Source organism: Rattus norvegicus, chromosome 3 (genome assembly GCF_021556685.1).
Source record: "Rattus norvegicus strain SHRSP/BbbUtx chromosome 3, alternate assembly SHRSP_T2T, whole genome shotgun sequence".
NCBI classification, from domain to species: Eukaryota; Metazoa; Chordata; class Mammalia; order Rodentia; family Muridae; genus Rattus; species Rattus norvegicus.
In genome coordinates, this window is record NC_141536.1 from 22173747 (window position 1) to 22194127 (window position 20381).

Consider the following 20381-nt stretch of genomic DNA (forward strand, 5'->3'; position numbering starts at 1 on the left):
ATTTATTTATTTATTTATTTATTTATTTATTTATTTATTTATTTATTAATTAAAGTAAGGTAAAGAGCAAAAAAGGAAAAATACCCAAAAATGGGCACACTGGGCACAGGCATGCACACATGCACATATACATTCACCACAACCCACCCCCAACATGGTAATAAGGGACTATGCCAATCAATTTGAGTATTTATGTGAAACAGACACTGAGAAAAATACTTTTATTAAACAGTACAGAAAGAGCTAGCAAAATTTCATAGTCCTGTTAAAGGATGACAGCCTAATTAAAATCTTACCCATGACAAGAACTCAAGACCTAGATGGCTTTACCACCAAATTATACAAAAACATAATAAAAAGGGAAACAAAGAAACAAACAAAAAACTGGCTGTCACAGAGAAAACACTAACCTCACAGAATATGGAAGAAGGAATATTCCCTCAATTTATTTCATGATGTCATCATAACTTTGATAGTGAAATCAAATGAGGACATTATGAGAGAAGAAAATTACAGGCCTTTCGTAGTGATGAATACATTAATCCAGTGCTACAAACCCAATTCAGAAACACATGAAAAGGACTTAACAAGACTGGGCTTATGTTAGGAATGTAAAGATCTATTATTTGAAGACCAATCACTATACTCATTTATCACAAAACTAGAATGAAGGAGAAACATCTTACGTTGGCAGCTCAACAGATGCACAGCATGTATGAGGCAAATTTAAAATCAACTCAGAGAATTACCCTGGGAAATTAGGGACAGATTAGAAATTTCTTATAATTATGAAGAGTGTCCGAAAGAATAGGGATGTGGCTTAGGCATTAGCATGGTAGCCTAGCATTCGTGAAGCCTGGGTTTCACTCTTAGTACATGGAACCTAAGCAAGATGGTGTCTGCTTGGAATTCAAGGTCATCCAGAGTATATTTGAGGTCAGCTTAAACACATAAGGCCCTGTTAAGAGAAAATGAAGTAAAGCACTCATAAAGGACTAATTAAAAAACTACAGAAAATCCATACTTTCCAGTAAAATGTTATTATTGCTGCCATGATAATGTGCATGTTTTTGCCCCAAACAACTCTGATACAATCTTATTCTTGTTTTCTGAGTCAGGACCTCATTATGTGATTGATCTCTTGCCCCAGCCTCCTAGGTGATGGGATCCAGCTGTGCACCACTGTGACTACAAAGAAGCTCTAGCCAGGCTTTGGTGGTGCATGCCTTTAATCCTAGGAGGCTGGTTGCAGAGGTAGGCAGATCACCTTGATTTGAGGCCAGCCTGGTCTACAGAGAGAGAGTTCCAGGACTGCCAGGGCTTCATGGAAAAACACTTACCTTGAAAAAGCCAAAATCACTCCCCTCCCTCAAAACGGAAAGAAAACAAAAAACCCAAAGTCCTTAAATTGCTGAGATCTGTTCCCCACCACTCCCCAGCATAGGTGTAGGCACTTTGTTTCATACCAGCTATTTCATATTTTTGCTATAATTGCTTGCCAGTTATTGATACAGAAAAAACTTGACTCATAGCAAGGTCATGCTGATCACATATTCTGTTATGTTCTGAGGTTTGTTAATCTTAAGAAATTCCACAAAGCTTTATATAATCAGGGCTGTCCAACAAAAACATTGTTAGCCATTCCTGATCTGAATTTGGTGTATACATTAAAATTACAACAAATTAAAGGTCAATATGTACTGTTATATCTAAAATAGCTTGAGTCAAGAGCTGACCACCTGGTAGCACTTCCTACACCTGAGTACGAACTCATTGTGTTTTTTTTTTTTTTAAGAAGTGTTAAATATTCTTTATTTGATATCATACATAAACCACAGTAAAGGCCTTTCAGTGGTGAAAGGCAGCATCATTGATGTAGGGAATTCTAGTTAAAACAGCATTGTCAGGAACAGTTCCGTCCTGGTGTTTAGCATTGCCTGTCAGAGGCCGGTGAACACACACTGAAGCACGGGTGAGTCTTGTTTCTGAGACAGCGATAGAATTTTCCCAGTGTTTAAACATATTCATATACCCAGATATATAAATCTATGTATAAAACCATTCAATAGGTTTGAGGCGACACCCCCATATTTATGTAAAGTAAAACATTACTAATTAAGTCCAGTCTTATCTTGAGAAAGGGAGGGCAGTGATAGCATGTATACAACTGGAAGTGTTACTTTAAAAAAGATCATATCTACTTTATGACAAGTCAGTTTTACTTAAATAAGGGCTGTCCAACAAAAACATTGTTAGCCATTCCTGATCTGAATTTGGTGTATGAATTAAATTATGATATACATTAAAAGCCATGAGACATTTGTTTTGTAATAAATAAGGCAGTGGAATTACTCATTAGTAGCCTTTTTAAGATAAGCTATTAGGTCCGCCCTTTCTCCCTTCTCCTTAATTCCAGCAAAGATCATTTTTGTTCCAGGGATGTACTTTTTGGGATTTTCCAAGTATTCCATCAGGGTATCCTCTCCCCAGGTGATGCCTTTGTTTTTTTTTTTTTTTTTTAATTTAGAGAATACTTTATTAGTTTTTGTAATCAAACCCACGTAGATAAGACCTTACATATTTAATACAGTGCGTTACCCCTGTACAAATGGAAAAAACTTAAGTTCAACATTTCTAGACCAATATGGCTGTTAATTTCTGTACAGTGCCAACTCAACACAGTAAACGGGGATCCTTTTTTCCAAAGTTGACAGCACAGCTAAAGTTTCCAAAAATTCAAATTATATATCTGTATATATATATTTATATTTATATAAAAAGACCAATAATAGCAGTGTGTTATACATCAACAGCAGCAACAGCTTTTCCAGGTTCTGCAGTCATCTGAACAAAACTGTAGAGACATCCAGCACACTCCATTAAAAAAAAAAAAAAAGTAAAAAAACAAAACCCAAGAAAACAGCACAGTTCTGTTACTCTTGTGGTACCTGGCACCATTTTTTTTTTTTAAAATTAGCTTCTCAATCATCATCTGGAAAGAAAACATTCTGAGCAACATCATTAAAAACAGCTCTGATCAATGAATATCCTAGTAAGAGCACCAGTGGAAGGGGAAGCCCTGGGTCCTGCTAAGACTGAACCCCCAGTGAACTAGACTATGCGGGGAGGGTGGCAATGGGGGGAGGTTTGGGAGGGGAACACCCACAACGAAGGGGAGGGGGGAGGGTGATGTCTGTCCGGAAACCGGGAAAGGGAATAACACTTGAAATGTATATAAGAAATACTCAAGATAATAAAAAAAAAAAAAAAAAAACAGCTCTGATAAAGCACGGTCACTACTACGTATCATAAAGCAGGTACAAGCTATTTTACATCCACAGAGGTATGATACAGTACTGTCCTACATCTATAATACTAGAGGATACAATTTAAAAGGCATTATTTGAGACTTGATTGATGCTTTTGTTTTTGTTGGCATCTGTGTAAGAGAATCCAGCAGCCTGGCCTGTCTTCCGCCCAAACAGACCATGGAGGTTTGGTCTTATGCTTGCCTCCTTTTTCTACAGTGTGGCACTGGGCACACTTCTGAACAAAAATCTTCTTGCCTTTTTCAACATCACCCATTTTAAATTCGGTCCGGGCTGGTCAACACCACAAATGATCAGACTCTTGGACAGACGTCCTGCTCTCTTCATTGTGGTTTTTATGGTTTTTTTTTTTTTCCTTTTATAAGCTCGCACTGAGAAACGTTTGTTGAAGTGACTCAACCTCCAAATTCTGAGCTATGACCCTGACTGATTAGTTTTAGGATGTGAGTTCAATAAACCATCCCTGTCTGAATGAGATGGGTGTTCGTGTGGTTTGTGTGGTGACTGTTGGATCCCAACAAAATAGGTATCACTAAGAAGGCGGAGAGGCCCAGCATGGTGCACATAATTTTAACCCCAGCAAGTAGGAGGTTGAGGCAGACAGATCTCTGAGTTCCAGGCCCACCATAGCTACATAATGGAGACCTTGTCTCAAAGAAGTGAAGAGGCAAGTGATCAAAAAAATGAAGATTTTGTAATATGTGTATCGACAAAGAAACATGTAAGTAAAACAGGTGAAAACCCAGTAAAATTAGTAAGATTTTTTATAAAAGAACAAAAAAACTCTTGGGCATATACCCAAAAGATGCCCCAACATATAACAAAGACACATGCTCCACTATGTTCATTGCAGCCTTATTTATAATAGCCAGAAGCTGGAAAGAACCCAGATGCCCTTCAATAGAGGAATGGATACAGAAAATGTGGTACATCTACACAATGGAATATTACTCAGCTATCAAAAACAATGACTTTATGAAATTCATAGGCAAATGGATGGAACTGGAAAATATATCCTGAGTGAGGTAACCCAATCACAGAAAAACACACATGGTATGCACTCATTGATAAGTGGCTATTAGCCCAAATGCTTGAATTGGCCTAGATGCACAGAACACATGAAACTCAAGAGGGATGACCAAAATGTGAATGCTTCACTCCTCCTTTAAAAGGGGAACAAGAATACTCTTGGCAGGGAATAGGGAGGCAAAGTTTAAAACAGAGGCAGAAGAAACACCCATTCAGAGTCTGCCCCGCATGTGGCCCATACATATACAGCCACCAAACTAGATAAGATGGATGAAGCAAAAAAGTGCAGGCTGACAGGAACCGGATGTAGATCCCTCCTGAGAGACACAGCCAGAATACAGCAAATACATAGGCGAATGCCAGCAGCAAACCACTGAGCTGAGAACGGGACCCCCATTGAAGGAATCAGAGAAAGGACTGGAAGAGCTTGAAGGGGCTCGAGACCCCATATGAACAACAATGCCAACCAACCAGAGCTTCCAGGGACTAAGCCACTACCCAAAGACTATACATGGACTGATCCTGGGCTCCAGCCTCATAGGTAGCAATGAATGGCCTAGTAAGATCACCAGTGGAAGGGGAAGCCCTTGGTCTTGCCAAGACTGAACCCCCAGTGAATGTGATTGTTGGGGCTCCGGAGAGCAGTAATGGGGGGAGGATGGGGAGGGGAACACCCATATAGAGAGGGAGGGGGGTTTTGGCCCGGAAACCGGGAAAGGGAATAACAATTGAAATGTAAATAAGAAATACTCAAGTTAATAAAGATTAAAAAAAAAATACAAAGCAGAAAAAAAAAAAGAACAAAAAAAATTTTTTTCCCCACAAAGATCTCTTAGGGAGGGATGTTAGCAACACTATGCTGCACTTTTAAATTTTTATTCAAGGATTATGTGTGGATATCTGAGTGTTGTGCAATGTGTGTGAAGTGCCTGTGGGGGTATCAGACCCTGGAACTAGAGTTACAGGTGGTTCTGCGTGACATAGGTGCTAGGAAGTAAACAGGAACTTGGGAGGAGGAAGTGCTCTTTATTGTTGAGTTATCTCTATAGCCCCAACAGTGTATCTCTAGAGCTGGCATTAACACTGTCAAGTTTTGTTAAGTTATAGAGCTACTACATGTCTACTTTTTGACTAGTGTTTTTGTTGTTGGTTTTGTTGTTGCTGTTGTTTGAGGCACCAGTTCACTATGTACCATATCTGGCTAGCCTCCAACTCTCTCTGTAGACCAGGCTGGCCTCTAATTTAGATATCTGCCTGCCCCCTGTGTGCTGGGATTAAAGGTGTGTGCCACCTCCCCAACCTCAGCTTTCAGTCTTTTATTTCTTTAAATTATGTTTAAAAAGGTGGGCATCAGTGGTGAATGCCTTTGATCCCAGCACTCAGGAGGCAGAGGAAGGTGGATCTCTAAGTTTGAGACAACTTGGTCTACAGAGCAAGCTCTATGACAGCCAGGGCTACACAGAGAAAACCTGTCTCAAAAAACCAAAGATAAAATAAAATTAAATAAAACAATAAAAAAAAAACCCCGATGTTGAGAAAATAACTAAGAGAATGTATAAAGCAGGTTCCTTAGTATGGGAAGTATGTGGGTACCCATATTACATGGGTAGAAGGAAAAGTAGAGAACCCAAAAGGCATGAACTGTTGTGGGCTAAAGTTTATCTCCAAAAAAGGTATGTTTAAGTCCTAATCTCTGGTCCCTATGAATGCCTGTAAGACTTTTAGGTACAAAGATATAAATGCAAAGAAGAAATCCTGGAGTGCAATGGATTCTTCATCCAATGTGACTGGTGTCCTTGTAAGAGACAGCCATGTGAACAGAGGCATAGACTGGAATTATGCAACTGCTCATCAAGGGATGCCAAGGACACTAGCACCTGCCAGAACTTAGGGAGAGTCACGAACAGCTTCTTCTTCTGAGGTCTTTAAAGGACCCATTTCTATAACACTTTCATTTTGGAATCTGGCTCAACTCTGAAAGCATACATTTCTTTGGTTTTAGCCTACTCAGCCTGTCCTTTCTCATCTTAGCTCTAACTCGTATTTCTCTGACAACTAATATCGTTCACTGATCTCTTTTGTTACAGCAAGCCTAACATATACAGATTCAGAGTCCTAATGTGAATTGTGAAGAGGGAGAACAAGCAGAACTGCAGCCGGCAGGACAACTATTTCAAGTCTCACCCACTCCATACAGGAAAACTGGCAGATTATTGACATAGACTGTTTACACTTTCTTTTCATAAGAAGTCTTTCAATAAAGCAACAAGAAAACTGCTACCCTCAGGACTGGAGAATTCACTCAGCAGTTCATATTATTTTTCCAAAAGAACTATGCTAGGTGGCTCACAATCATATGTAACTCCATCTCCAAGGAGATGCAACTCCTTGGCAGGCACCTGCACTTACATGCACATGGCCCCACACAGAGACACATACACACATAATAAAATAAATCTTCTAAAATAGGAAAGAATTCTCTGGATTGAATTCTCAGTAAGGGGTTGGTAACATGAAAGTCTAAAAACAATCTGGACAGAACGATGTGTCTTGTAAAGGATGCCCAGGACACAGCAAGGTGGAGCAGCAGTGCATAGCTTGGACTGCATAGAGAAGACTGAGTACTCCTGCCCAACACTTGGCAGTGATGGGATGAAGCAAAAAGAATTAGCTGCCATTTTCAGTAAATCACAAACAAGCAATTTCTTCCTGCCCTACAACCTCAGAAGACTGTGGAGAGCACAGGCAGGGAAGGAGGCTTAAAAGGCTACAGAACAGGTGACACCACCATTGCTACACTGCAGTTAGGGACACTTCAAAACAAGGCTGTTTCCTTAATTAGACTCAAAAGGAAACAGGCTGACAAAAACGAAATATAAATACATTAAAAGTTTCATTTTGACAAAAAAGGTAACATTTATGGAAATTATGTGCTTAAAAAGATTCTCTTTTCTTAGGAGCTATTTTTTGGTTTTTGTTTAAAGAAACAAGAAAAAGGGGATTGTAATCATGTGTTTTATGAAATAAAATGTAATGGGTGATTCCCCTTGGTGAAGGCCATGTTCATGTTCTAGATGTGTCTCCTTTTTGAGCTCATTTCTGTTTCCTAACTCTAGTGATTAAAATCATACTAAAAAAAAAAAATCATACTCAACATCTCTGAATAAGCTCTAATTCTTCTTTGAAAAATTAATTTAATAGTAGTTGTATTTCATGATACCATTAGACAATAAGATGAATTAATGGGTATAAAATTTGCCCTGTAAACTATATTCTAAAACTGTTAGTTAGGTGGGCACTCCTGAGGCTGCAGAGCGGAAGAGACCACCAACACTGCTCACCCCTGCCCACATCCCTGGCCCAAGAGGAAACTGTATAAGGCCTCTGGGCTCCCGTGGGGGAGGGCCCAGGAGCGGCAGGACCCCTGTGCCTGAGACACCACCAGAACCAGAAGGAAACAGACCGGATAAACAGTTCTCTGCACCCAAATCCCGTGGGAGGGAGAGCTGAACCTTCAGAGAGGCAGACAAGCCTGGGAAACCAGAAGAGACTGCTCTCTGCACACACATCTCGGACGCCAGAGGAAAAAGCCAAAGACCATCTGGAACCCTGGTGCACTAAAGCTCCCGGAAACGGCGGCACATGTCTTCCTGGTTGCTGCCGCTGCAGAGAGCCCGTGGGTAGCACCCCACGAGCGAACTTGAGCCTCGGGACCACAGGTAAGACCAACTTTTCTGCTGCAAGAAAGCTGCCTAGTGAACTCAAGACACAGGCCCACAGGAACAGCTGAAGACCTGTAGAGAGGAAAAACCACACTCCGGAAAGCAGAACACTCTGTCCCCATAACTGACTGAAAGAGAGGAAAACAGGTCTACAGCACTCCTGACACACAGGCTTATAGGACAGTCTAGCCACTGTCAGAAATAGCAGAACAAAGTAACACTAGAGATAATCTGATGGCGAGAGGCAAGCGCAGGAACCCAAGCAACAGAAACCAAGACTACATGGCACCATCGGAGCCCAATTCTCCCACCAAAACAAACATGGAATATCCAAACACACCAGAAAAGCAAGATCTAGTTTCAAAATCATTTTTGATCATGATGCTGGAGGACTTCAAGAAAGATGTGAAGAACTCCCTTAGAGAACAAGTAGAAGCCTACAGAGAGGAATCGCAAAAATGCCTGAAAGAATCGCAAAAATCCCTGAAAGAATTCCAGGAAAACATAAATAAACAAGTAGAGGCCCATAGAGAGGAGACATAAAAATCCCTGAAAGAATTCCAGGAAAACACAATCAAACAGTTGAAGGAATTAAAAATGGAAATAGAAGCAATCAAGAAAGAACACATGGAAACAACCCTGGATATAGAAAACCAAAAGAAGAGACAAGGAGCTGTAGATACAAGCTTCACCAACAGAATACAAGAGATGGAAGACAGAATCTCAGGAGCAGAAGATTCCATAGAAATCATTGACTCAACTGTCAAAGATAGTGTAAAGCGGAAAAAGCTACTGGTCCAAAACATACAGGAAATCCAGGACTCAATGAGAAGATCAAACCTAAGGATAATAGGTATAGAAGAGAGTGAAGACTCCCAGCTCAAAGGACCAGTAAATATCTTCAACAAAATCATAGAAGAAAACTTCCCTAACCTAAAAAAAGAGATACCCATAGACATACAAGAAGCCTACAGAACTCCAAATAGATTGGACCAGAAAAGAAACACCTCCCGTCACATAATTGTCAAAACACCAAACGCACAAAATAAAGAAAGAATATTAAAAGCAGTAAGGGAAAAAGGTCAAGTAACATATAAAGGGAGACCTATCAGAATCACACCAGACTTCTCACCAGAAACTATGAAGGCCAGAAGATCCTGGACTGATGTTATATAGACCCTAAGAGAACACAAATGCCAGCCCAGGTTACTGTATCCAGCAAAACTCTCAATTAACATTGATGGAGAAACCAAGATATTCCATGACAAAACCAAATTTACACAATATCTTTCCACAAATCCAGCACTACAAAGGATAATAAATGGTAAAGCCCAACATAAGGAGGCAAGCTATACCCTAGAAGAAGCAAGAAACTAATCGTCTTGGCAACAAAACAAAGAGAATGAAAGCACACAAACATAACCTCACATCCAAATATGAATATAACGGGAAGCAATAATCACTATTCCTTAATATCTCTCAATATCAATGGCCTCAACTCCCCAATAAAAAGACATAGATTAACAAACTGGATACACAACGAGGACCCTGCATTCTGCTGCCTACAGGAAACACACCTCAGAGACAAAGACAGACACTACCTCAGAGTGAAAGGCTGGAAAACAACTTTCCAAGCAAATGGTCGGAAGAAGCAAGCTGGAGTAGCCATTCTAATATCAAATAAAATCAATTTCCAACTAAAAGTCATCAAAAAAGATAAGGAAGGACACTTCATATTCATCAAAGGAAAAATCCACCAAGATGAACTCTCAATCCTAAATATCTATGCCCCAAATACAAGGGCACCTACATACGTAAAAGAAACCTTACTAAAGCTCAAAGCACACATTGCACCTCACACAATAATAGTGGGAGATTTCAACACACCACTCTCATCAATGGACAGACCATGGAAACAGAAATTAAACAGTGATGTAGACAGACTAAGAGAAGTCATGAGCCAAATGGACTTAACGGATATTTATAGAACATTCTATCCTAAAGCAAAAGGATATACCTTCTTCTCAGCTCCTCATGGTACTTTCTCCAAAATTGACCATATAATTGGTCAAAAAACGGGCCTCAACAGGTACAGAAAGATAGAAATAATCCAATGCGTGCTATCGGACCACCACGGCCTAAAACTGGTCTTCAATAACAATAAGGGAAGAATGCCCACATATACGTGGAAATTGAACAATGCTCTACTCAATGATAACCTGGTCAAGGAAGAAATAAAGAAAGAAATTAAAAACTTTTTAGAATTTAATGAAAATGAAGATACAACATACCCAAACTTATGGGACACAATGAAAGCTGTGCTAAGAGGAAAACTCATAGCGCTGAGTGCCTGCAGAAAGAAACAGGAAAGAGCATATGTCAGCAGCTTGACAGCACACCTAAAAGCTCTAGAACAAAAAGAAGCAAATACACCCAGGAGGAGTAGAAGGCAGGAAATAATCAAACTCAGAGCTGAAATCAACCAAGTAGAAACAAAAAGGACCATAGAAAGAATCAACAGAACCAAAAGTTGGTTCTTTGAGAAAATCAACAAGATAGATAAACCCCTAGCCAGACTAACGAGAGGACACAGAGAGTGCGTCCAAATTAACAAAATCAGAAATGAAAAGGGAGACATAACTACAGATTCAGAGGAAATTCAAAAAATCATCAGATCTTACTATAAAAACCTATATTCAACAAAACTTGAAAATCTTCAGGAAATGGACAATTTCCTAGACAGATACCAGGTATCGAAGTTAAATCAGGAACAGATAAACCAGTTAAACAACCCCATAACTCCTAAGGAAATAGAAGCAGTCATTAAAGGTCTCCCAACTAAAAAGAGCCCAGGTCCAGACGGGTTTAGTGCAGAATTCTATCAAACCTTCATAGAAGACCTCATACCAATATTATCCAAACTATTCCACAAAATTGAAACAGATGGAGCACTACCGAATTCCTTCTACGAAGCCACAATTACTCTTATACCTAAACCACACAAAGACACAACAAAGAAAGAGAACTTCAGACCAATTTCCCTTATGAATATCGATGCAAAAATACTCAATAAAATTCTGGCAAACCGAATTCAAGAGCACATCAAAACAATCATCCACCATGATCAAGTAGGCTTCATCCCAGGCATGCAGGGATGGTTTAATATACGGAAAACCATCAACGTGATCCATTATATGAACAAACTGAAAGAACAGAACCACATGATTATTTCATTAGATGCTGAGAAAGCATTTGACAAAATTCAACACCCCTTCATGATAAAAGTCCTGGAAAGAATAGGAATTCAAGGCCCATACCTAAACATAGTAAAAGCCATATACAGCAAACCAGTTGCTAACATTAAACTAAATGGAGAGAAACTTGAAGCAATCCCACTAAAATCAGGGACTAGACAAGGCTGCCCACTCTCTCCCTACTTATTCAATATAGTTCTTGAAGTTCTAGCCAGAGCAATCAGACAACAAAAGGAGATCAAGGGGATACAGATCAGAAAAGAAGAGGTCAAAATATCACTATTTGCAGATGACATGATAGTATATTTAAGTGATCCCAAAAGTTCCACCAGAGAACTACTAAAGCTGATAAACAACTTCAGCAAAGTGGCTGGGTATAAAATTAACTCAAATAAATCAGTTGCCTTCCTCTATACAAAAGAGAAACAAGCCGAGAAAGAAATTAGGGAAACGACACCCTTCATAATAGACCCAAATAATATAAAGTACCTCGGTGTGACTTTAACCAAGCAAGTAAAAGATCTGTACAATAAGAACTTCAAGACACTGAGGAAAGAAATTGAAGAAGACCTCAGAAGATGGAAAGATCTCCCATGCTCATGGATTGGCAGGATTAATATAGTAAAAATGGCCATTTTACCAAAAGCAATCTACAGATTCAATGCAATCCCCATCAAAATACCAATCCAATTCTTCAAAGAGTTAGACAGAACAATTTGCAAATTCATCTGGAATAACAAAAAACCCAGGATAGCTAAAGCTATCCTCAACAATAAAAGGACTTCAGGGGGAATCACTATCCCTGAACTCAAGCAGTATTACAGAGCAATAGTGATAAAAACTGCATGGTATTGGTACAGAGACAGACAGATAGACCAATGGAACAGAATTGAAGACCCAGAAATGAACCCACACACCTATGGTCACTTGATTTTTGACAAAGGAGCCAAAACCATCCAATGGAAAAAAGATAGCATTTTCAGCAAATGGTGCTGGTTCAACTGGAGGGCAACATGTAGAAGAATGCAGATCGATCCATGCTTATCACCCTGTACAAAGCTTAAGTCCAAGTGGATCAAGGACCTCCACATCAAACCAGACACACTCAAACTAATAGAAGAAAAACTAGGGAAGCATCTGGAACACATGGGCACTGGAAAAAATTTCCTGAACAAAACACCAATGGCTTATGCTCTAAGATCAAGAATCGACAAATGGGATCTCATAAAACTGCAAAGCTTCTGTAAGGCAAAGGACACTGTGGTTAGGACAAAACGGCAACCAACAGATTGGGAAAAGATCTTTACCAATCCTACAACAGATAGAGGCCTTATATCCAAAATATACAAAGAACTCAAGAAGTTAGACCGCAGGGAAACAAATAACCCTATTAAAAAATGGGGTTCAGAGCTAAACAAAGAATTCACAGCTGAGGAATGCCGAATGGCTGAGAAACACCTAAAGAAATGTTCAACATCTTTAGTCATAAGGGAAATGCAAATCAAAACAACCCTGAGATTTCACCTCACACCAGTGAGAATGGCTAAGATCAAAAACTCAGGTGACAGCAGATGCTGGCGAGGATGTGGAGAAAGAGGAACACTCCTCCATTGTTGGTGGGATTGCAGACTGGTAAAACCATTCTGGAAATCAGTCTGGAGGTTCCTCAGAAAATTGGACATTGAACTGCCTGAGGATCCAGCTATACCTCTCTTGGGCATATACCCAAAAGATGCCTCAACATATAAAAGAGACACGTGCTCCACTATGCTCATCGCAGCCTTATTTATAATAGCCAGAAAATGGAAAGAACCCAGATGCCCTTCAACAGAGGAATGGATACAGAAAATGTGGTACATCTACACAATGAAATATTACTCAGCTATCAAAAACAACGAGTTTATGAAATTCGTAGGCAAATGGTTGGAACTGGAAAATATCATCCTGAGTGAGCTAACCCAATCACAGAAAGACATACATGGTATGCACTCATTGATAAGTGGCTATTAGCCCAAATGCTTGAATTACCCTAGATCCCTAGAACAAACGAAACTCAAGACGGATGATCAAAATGCGAATGCTTCACTCCTTCTTTAAATGAGGAAAAAGAATACCCTTGGCTGGGAAGGGAGAGGCAAAGATTAAAACAGAGACCGAAGGAACACCCATTCAGAGCCTGCCCCACAGGTGGCCCATACATATACAGCCACCCAATTGGACAAGATGGATGAAGCAAAGAAGTGCAGACCGACAGGAGCCGGATGTAGATCGCTCCTGAGAGACACAGCCAGAATACAGCAAATACAGAGGCGAATGCCAGCAGTAAACCACTGAACTGAGAATAGGTCCCCCGTTGAAGGAATCAGAGAAAGAACTGGAAGAGCTTGAAGGGGCTCGAGACTCCAAAAGTACAACAATGTCAAGCAACCAGAGCTTCCAGGGACTAAGCCACTACCTAAATACTATACATGGACTGACCCTGGACTCTGACCCCATAGGTAGCAATGAATATCCTAGTAAGAGCACCAGTGGAAGGGGAAGCCCTGGGTCCTGCCAAGACTGAACCCCCAGTGAACTAGACTATGGGGGGAGGGCGGCAATGGGGGGAGGGTTGGGATGGGGACACCCATAAGGAAGGGGAGGGGGGAGGGGGATGTTTGCCCGGAAACTGGGAAAGGGAATAACACTTGAAATGTATATAAGAAATACTCAAGTTAATAAAAAAAAATAAATAAATAAAAATAAAACTGTTAGTTATAAAATTGTCTCAGTTTGCTTACAAAATAGAACACAAGTTGAAAAATATTACATACAAAAAACCCCCCAAAGTCAATTATATGTGCCTCTGGGAGTTGTGCTGACTCATTTGCTATGGAGAGTATGAAAGGAACAAAAAGCTGTGCTTGGTGCAGATGGTGTTCTTATTATACGGACAAATGACAGATCTCCAGAACAGCTTAACATAGTGTGAAGCATCTTCATGCACCAAGAAAAGCATAAGATTACCATAGAGTATGTATAAAGTATTTGCTAAAAGAAGTGTATTTATGGCTTATTCCTGAATGTATTAAAGTTAAATTAAGCCAGGCATGGTGAGCACACACCCATAATCAGAGGGCTCATAGGAGAGGCAAGGAACAAGAGTTTAAGCTTAGCTTCAGCTGCATAATGAGTTTAGAGTGAGCGTAGGTTACATGAGACCTGTCTCAAAAAACCCAAACCAGGGGCTGGAGAGACCTAAATTAAGAGACCCTATTGTTTTTACTTCCAGAGGCCTCAAAGGCAATTCTCAGCATCCATGTTAGGTGGGTTACAACTGCCTTCAACTCCAGCTCTAGGGGAGTCCATCTTCAGGTCTTTGTAGGCACTCCCAACACACACACACACACACACACACACATACACACACACACACACACACACACACACACACACACACACACACACACACACACACACACACACACCTGTCCAAATAAAAACAAAGATTTTAAAATGTGAATCTAGACGACTGGAGAGATGGCTCAGTGGTTAAGAGCAGACTGCTTTTCCAGAGGTCCTGAGTTCAATTCTCAGCACTCACACGGTGGCTCACAGCCATCTGAAACCTTCAGTTTTCAGGGCATCTGACTCCTTCTAGCCTCTGCAGGTACTAGGCACACACACAGTGAATATCGTGACACACTATTAAACACTTTCTAAAAATTGGGATTGTGGAGACATTTTAGCAGGTAAGCGCCTTTTGCAGAGAATATAGGTTCTTGGTTCCCTGTACCCACACATGTGGGATCATGTATGAGGTCCTGAGGAAAAAGGCAGACTTCACCCTCCTCCTCCCGTGAGGCTCAGAAAGAAATGGCAAAGTCTTCCTTGGAAATCTAAAGGTGGGTATTGATAGTGTGCAAAAGTTAACCTCTAGAACATTCATGTTCTCCTCCCCTGCCTGTGATGTTTATGTTTTCCTATCGAGAGCTTTCCTGCCAAGATTAGCTAAACTTGTTTCTTAGTCAAGAAGACTAGCTAAATCATACTAAATCATACCTCCTTGTTTATCTATATGTAACAAACCACCTATTTATTCTAACGTATGCAATAATGGCAGCTTCCTGTTCAACCCTTTATAATGAACATGCTGATCTTGGGGAGAGGGATACCAGCAGAGCCCAGTCCCCCTGAACTCAACTGTTTCTGTGTGTCTGTGTGCCATCTTTCCTTCATTTCGTCACAGCCATAAGACTTCAAGTCCCTGACTACTACAAAGCTGTTCACAACTCTAGTTCCAGGGGAACAATGCTCTTTTCTGACATCCTCAGGTACCAGACATTCATGAAGCACATATACATGTAAGCACAACACTCATACACAAAAGAGTCTAAAGGGGGGAATGCTCGAGAGGGAAATAGCAGAATACAAGTGATACTAACAAGAAATTGGAAAAACAGAGGATAGGAGGGCTTAAATTAAGGAGGGGATAGAGATCAATACATTATAAGATTGAAAGAGCCAGAGGACCAGGACACTTGCTGTGAGGCTGTCTTCTGAAATGACACAAAAGCTATACCTCTGACATCTCAACAGTATGGCTGCCTAATAAGACCTGAAGAATAAACCAACAGACATGTTAACACGGAGTGGGGAAATATCACAAGGCCCACCCTCTAGACAAGAGGTATAGGCAATTAAGGAATGTGAAAGAGGGAGACTTAATCTTCACGGATGAGCTCCTTAATTGGTTATCCACTACCAAGTGGTTAGCACTGAAATCTTGTTTCAACAAGCAGCTCTAATAAACAAACTGCACAGGTTATGTATATGCATTTTTGCCTGTATAACAATAACAATTACTGAAAAAAGGTCATGGATTAAAGAGGAAGCTGGAGAGAAGAAATGGGAAGGGGTAGAAAAGGGAAAGAAGTTATGTAATTATACTTAATTTTTTTTAAAGTACTGAAAGAGAGAAAATAAAAAATGAATAAGTGAAAGAAAAGGGAGAACAAATTTTCTTTTTTTGGAGACAGTATTTCCCTGTGCAGACCTGGCTGTCCTGGAATGAGTTATGTAGAGCATACTGGCTGATTTCAAACTCAGAGATCCACCTGCTTCTCTCTCCTGAGATCTGAGATCAAAGGCATGCACTATGGTAACAGACTTGGAAAACAACAAATTTCTTCTTCAAAAAACTTTAATTTTTAAAATCTCACAGAAAAAAAAGAAATAAAGGAAAAGTATACAAAGATATTAGGTACAACAACAACAACAAAAGCCTGAAGGCCATTTTAAAATACTGTACAGGGGTTGGGGATTTAGCTCAGCGGTAGAGCGCTTGCCTAGCAAGCGCAAGGCCCTGGGTTCAGTCCCCAGCTCCGAAAAAAATAAAAAAATAAAAAAAAATAAAATACTGTACAGAAGAATTACATCATTTCAACCAACAGATGTGGAAAAAGAAATATACTTACCTAACATACATAAATATGCAAAATCTCAGCATTAATTCAACTGAGACTCGGCACCCACTAAATCATCTTGTTAAGCCAAATTTATTTTTCTGGTGCTGGCTAACTTAGTTCACATTCTCAAGGTTAACACGTATGGTATAGCATACTATCAGTACTCCCTTAAAAAAATTATGTGTATGGGTATTATGCTTGCATGTATGCCTGTTTACCATATGCACACTGGGTGCTTGTGGCGGTCAGGAGGCATCTGTTGCAGGATATTTGATCATACTGTGAATCCCAACATTATGTTATGATACGGCTCACCCTTAGCACACACCTTTACTCCAAACAATGAAGATAAAGTTAGTTTGCAGAAGGAAACACCTATGTTTGAAAGTGATGTCTAATTGAGTAGCAGACAAAGTGATAAATCAGAGAAGGATTTGACAGAATAGGATATGCCCAGAAGAGAGAGAAAAGGGCAGCTACTTAAGAGAGCAGTGCAGAGAGAGAAAAAGAGAAAGGAGAGGAGGTAGTTTTATTGGTAGAGTTTTAAAGAGACAGGTTGAAGACAGAACAAGCCAGAGAATGAGCCAGAAGATTAAAAAAGATTGCTAAAGTTATTATGAGGTCAAGCTGAGCAATTCAGAGAAACTGAGAGAAGTCAGATTGAATTAGTAAGCTTGGAGACATGTTTGAACCAGAACCGGTGAGTTAAATGAAAGAACCAGAGAGGGTGAGCTCATTCAGCAGGAAGTGTCAGAGGCTGAAAACATTCTAGGCCTAGACTAGGAATAGGCCTAGGTTAGCAGATGGAGGCAGTGAGCCTTGGAGACAAATCCATGAGGAGAGTAGAAGTTACTTTCACAGGCATCGATCTCCTGGGACCCAGACACAGCTGTGAGCACCAAGTAGGTGCTGGAAACCTGAGCCTGGGCCTACTGGAAGAGCAGTCACTGCTCCTTTTCTTAAGTTGTATTGATTCTTTATGAATTTTATATCATGCACCCCAATCCCTTCATATCTGCCCTCTGCCCCTGCAACCTCCCCCAAAGAAAACAAAACAAAAACCAAACAACAAAAATAGTTAAAAAAAAAAAAAAAACCAAAAACTCACCGTGGAAGCTGTGGTGTGTCACACATATATCCTTTTACCCAGCTTTACTTGCAAATGTTCATTACAATGAGTCATTTGTCTGGTTCCTTTATGGAATAAGTCAAATGGCTATGCACTCTATAGGCTGCAGGCTTCTCTCCTTCAAAATGTTCTGCTTATTTTCTTAATTCTCATACAACATACTCTCATTCCCTTGTATTTTCAGGGTAAATGATTACTATGTCTCCCAGTAGCAAAAGACTGAAAGAATAAAACTTCCAGCCCCACAGTCATGCTAGACCCTGTGTTCAAATTAAACACAAACTACAGCATGCTCCATATGATTGTTCAAGATGAAAAACTGAGTCCTAGTTACAGTCATCAAGAAGAATGTATTCAGGAGATATGCACGGACAATTTATGAAATGAATGGGTCAGAAAACACAAAAATATACAAATGGAAAAAAGTATAAAAACCTTGGGGGCTGAGGATATGGCTTCATATACCATGAAGAGCCTAGTTCAATTCCTAACTCCTACTAAAGTCAGGCACGGTGACACAACTACACAGTGCTAGGGAAACAAAGACAGGAAACTCCCAGGGGCTCACTGGAGAGCCGGTCTAGACCAATCAGTGAGTTCCAAGGGCTAGTTTTAGTGAGAAAAACCCCGTCTAAAAAAAGTTAGAGAGCAAAACACCAGACCTTGATTTCTGACCTCCGCATGCACACACACACAAACACATGCATTGGCACATGCATAAAGACATGAAGGTCGTGGGGAATCACTCCATGACAACTGCATACACTGAGAGAAGGGTGTTGTGTACATGGTACCTTACATCTGTTTGGAACTAACCAGAAAAAAAAAAAGCCAAAAATACTGTGATCTACATGTGACACATTTGCTTTTCTAAATTGCCAGATTTTATCTGCAATAAGTTGGAAAAAGTTAAGAAACAATTCCTCAAAACAGAAAGGCAGTTTCTGCAAGCAGTTACACTTCTTTTACTTTTCACATTTACAGTATGAATAGAAACATACTGTTTTCCATCAATCTATTAATTTAGTTTTGTGACTAATATGAATAATGTTATGAATACAGTCCATTAGTTTTTCTAGATGTGTGTTCAATTTTCTTGGATATACACTCCTTAGATATGCTGGGTTATCTAACAACTCTTTAACTAATACCTGACTGTTTTCCAAAATGAATGCATCATCTCATACATGCCACAATCCGTGATACACCTCTTCCCCCATCCTCACCTGAACCTGTAAATAACTTTGTAGTTCTAGCCATTCTAGTAGACATGAAGGACAAACACCGTGTGATTGAATATGTCTTTCTCTGACAGCAATGCTGAGTATCTTTTTATGTACTTAATGGACTTTACAACATCCCTTCTGAAGAAATGTCCATCCAGGCATCTGCCACTGTATAACCCCTCCAATTTATCTTTAAATACACAATTAAAAAACAGAATTAGTCAAAATACTGAAATGAAAAGCAGTAGTCTATTGGACAAAGTGATGCACATGCCTGTAATCCCGTACATAGGAGACTGAGGCAGGAGGACTGAGAGTTTGAGACTAACTTGGCACACATGGTAAGATTTTTCTACCAAAACTGAAAGCAGTTCTCTGCTGGCTGACCCCTTTCCCACTATCTCTATCTTATCCTCCAACACAACAGTTTCCATCTCTGTGAGCTCTATGTTGGGTGTTTTCTCTTATGATTCGACACAAGAAACTTTCTTTGTTATTGCCTGACTTGTTTGTTGTTGATATTAAAAGATTTGCACCAACAGCAACAAGATTCTGGTTCTTTTACAGTTCCCGGAAATCTCTTTCTTTATACCATTAAATTATTATTTATGAAACTGTTTAAAACTATATAAATTTATCTTTCAATAAAGTATCTTTTGTCTAAATATATAACAAAAGAGGATTATTTGTGTGTAGTGTGTATGCATGAATGGTGTATGTATATGGGCCAAGAGCTCGGCAGAGGCATTAAATAATTTAGAACTGGAGTTACGGGAAGTTGTGAGCTACATGTGGGCACTGGGAACCAAACTGAAGAGAAGTTAACCTGTTTACCTGCTGCTCCTTAGTGCTGCTCAAGAGTTTTAGAGAAGACTTTTAGTGTGTGGCCTAGAGACTATACTTGTGGTATTTTTGTAAAGAATGTGGATACTTTTATCCTTGTCGAAAAGTCTGCCTGAGACTAAATTGAAGAGTTTTGGATTCATTCCATTGGCAGAGAAAAATCTCAAAACAGCCTGGTATTGACTCTGATATGTTGTAATTAGTGTTCACTCTTAAGAAGAACTATAAAGAGAATGGGCAGGCTGAGCAAGTGAAAATACAAAACTGAGGAGAAAGGGGTACCAGGAAGTGGCATGGAGCTAAACAGATTAAAGGAAAGCCTGGTGTTAAATGAAATAATGGAGTGGTGACCTTGGGGCTTCCATTTTATGAAAAAGAATTAAAGGAACAGCATGTGTTGTG

The 20381-nt window shown here is 39.8% G+C and overlaps 1 protein-coding gene and 1 long non-coding RNA gene across 11 annotated transcripts in view; one reads left to right on the forward strand and one right to left on the reverse strand.

The window, feature by feature from the left end:
- The window catches only part of LOC134486089 (uncharacterized), a 91556-nt gene that overhangs the window by 64665 nt on the left and 6510 nt on the right, over positions 1-20381 (forward strand). For 2 of the 3 annotated variants that reach the window (XR_015684305.1, XR_015684307.1), the window contains one exon: positions 6446-6638. The exons of the other annotated variant lie outside the window; for it this stretch is intronic. This is a non-coding gene — a long non-coding RNA (uncharacterized LOC134486089). Of the gene's footprint in view, positions 1-6445; positions 6639-20381 lie in introns of those variants that run through there. 3 annotated transcript variants of the gene reach the window in all.
- The window catches only part of Scai (suppressor of cancer cell invasion), a 111964-nt gene that overhangs the window by 64050 nt on the left and 27533 nt on the right, over positions 1-20381 (reverse strand).